The sequence below is a fragment of the Gallinula chloropus genome (assembly GCF_964237585.1).
Source record: "Gallinula chloropus genome assembly, chromosome: Z".
NCBI lineage: Eukaryota > Metazoa > Chordata > Aves > Gruiformes > Rallidae > Gallinula > Gallinula chloropus.
In genome coordinates, this window is record NC_140089.1 from 46,042,367 (window position 1) to 46,045,132 (window position 2,766).

Consider the following 2,766-nt stretch of genomic DNA (forward strand, 5'->3'; position numbering starts at 1 on the left):
GGGCCAACCTCCCAAGCACACACAACCGCTGCGACATTGCAGCATTCCCACATCTCAGTACTTTCCCTACTGTCCTTCAGGAGCCTGGCTCTGATATTCTTCTTTATTGAAAAACTGGACTTAATTTTCAGCACACTCAAAGGACTCATTGAAAATCCCATCTGAAGACAGGAATTATAACGTGGACACAATTTTATTGATATCCACGTTCGTGTTTTCCTGAAAGCTCCAATCATCCAATCTCGAATCATGCAACTAACTATGAATTGGAGCTTAACTGCTTAACCTCTTAAATATGTATAAAATAAATATTTGTAGGGTGTTTGGAGCATTTGGGATGGAGTGGGGGGGCAGAGCAGGGGGGAGATGTGGACACAACACCACATAACACAACACAGAACAAGTGTTGAAAGTCTGAATTAAAAAAAAAAATCCAAACCAGGAATATAAAATACTTACAGTAAGGTGAAATTTCACCCTTTTAGGTATGGGCATAACCCTTTTTAATGCTGGAGATTTCAATGCTGCTCTCTAAGTGACCTACTTTTCCATTCCAAATTCTGACAGGAAAGAGTGTAAGTGTATTCAACAGAAGGACCTGGGAACCCATGTGGACAAGGAGATTTGTTGATGACTCTTGGCACATGGATCAAATCTGATTTTTCTGCAGGAAAGACACACATCATTTCCTGTATCACAATTATCATCATTTCAGTCCAGGGATCTCAGCACAATCCTTAGTTGATCTTTTTGAGAATTACAACAACAGTAATAGGAGTCAGGTGCAGAGAGTTGGGAGCCCACAGTGCTGTGTTATAAGTCTTTGTGGTCTTGCTTAGATGTGTCACTAGCTTGCATGCAGCAGACAGGAGCTTCTGGAGCCAGTTGGATGTATTTTGTGATTCCTCTCCATCCGATGTGGTAAAGATTGCAGAGACTCTTCCTCATATTTGACCAAAACCTACCAATGCAGGTTTACTGTTATTAATAAGGCCTTTGCTACATTAATGCATTTTTAAAAAGAAAAACAACTTTTTGGAATGTAGAAGTAAAATAGACTTGCAAAATGAGAAGATGCATTAAAATTCCCAGTTTTAAACATAGCAGTACATCTGAATAAATAGACTAGACCAGACCAGAATAGAACAGTTCAGTTGGGAGAGACCTGCAATGATCATCTAGTTCAACTGCCTGGCCAATTGAAGGCTGGCCAAAAGTTAAAACAAATTATGAAGGCCGTTGTCCAAATGTCTCTTTTTACCACACTGACAGGCTTGGGGCATTGACCAGCTTACTGGGAAGCCTGTTCCAGTGTTTGACAACCCTCTCAGTAAAGAAATATTTCCTAATGCCCAGTCTGAACCTCCCCTGGTGCAGCTTTGAACCATTCCCACACACCCTATCCCTGGATCCCAGGGAGCAAAGTTCAGCACCTCCCTCCCTACATCCCCTCCTCAGGAAGCTGCAGAGAGCAATGGGGTCACCCCTCACCCTCCTTCTCTCCAGATTAGACAAACCCAGAGGCATCAGGCACTCCTAGCAGGACATGCCTTCCTGCCCTTCCACCAGCATTATTGCCCTCCAAGGACTTCTGATGCATCCAACAACTTTCACATCCATCTTAAATTGTGGGGCCCAGAAGGGCACACAGAACTTAAGGTGAGGCTGTGCCAAAATGAAATGCAGTACATAATCGCCTCTTTCGACCACCTGCTCATGCCATGTTTGATGCACTCCAGGATGTGGTTTGCCCTCTCAGCTGCCAGGGCACACTGCTGATGCACACGGAGCCTGCTGTAGACCAGCACTACAGATCCCTTTCTGCAGGGCTGCTCTCCGGCCCCTCCTCTCCCAGTTTATACTTGTGCTGGGCATTAATCCCCAGTGTGCAATCTGGCATTTGGACTTGTTAAATTTCATCCTGTTGATGATAGCCCAATACCCCAAACTATTTAGATCTCTCTGCAAGGCCTTTTGTCCCTCTAGAGAGTCAACAGCACCTCCCAGTTTGGTGTCATTTTTTACTGAAAGAGTTGTCAGGGCCTGGAACAGGCTGCCCAGAGAGGTGGTTGAGTCACCATCCCTGGATGTGTTCAAAAAAAGGGTAGATGAAGTACTTAGGGATATGGTTTAGCATAGGATGGGAATGGTTGGACTCTATGATCTTCAAAGGTCTCTTCCAACCTTGTTATTCTGTGATTCTGTGATTCTGTGATCAGCAAACTTGCCAACAGTGTATTTAACTCCTGCAACCAGGTTGAATGTAAACATGGTGTCCTGGTTTCGGTCAGGATGGAGTTAACTTCTTTTGTAGCAGCGGATGGAATGCTGTGTTTGAGAGTTAAAATGGGAGCAGTGCTGATAACACCCTGATATTTCTAGTTGTATCAAGCAGTCAAGGACTTTCTCAGCTCTTCATATTTCCCTATTCATGAGAAAGGAGGGGACGAAGCCAGGACAGGTGACCCAAACTGGCCAAAGGGGGTATTCCATGCCAATTATGTCCTGCTCAGTATAAAGGTGGGCTGATGGGAGGAGGAGCGGGCGGCTCCAGGACACACAGATTTTGGGGGACAGTCGGGCTCTGGGACGGCTCTGGGTGGCACAGCCTGAGTTGTGGGTTCGGTGAGAAACAGTTTCATAGATTTTTTTCTCTAAAGTCCTGTTAGCATTGTTATATTTTAGTAAACTATCCTTATCTCAACCCACGGGCTTTTGGTTTCTTGGTTTTGGGTTGTTATTTGCCCCTTCCTTTTCCCTTCCCTT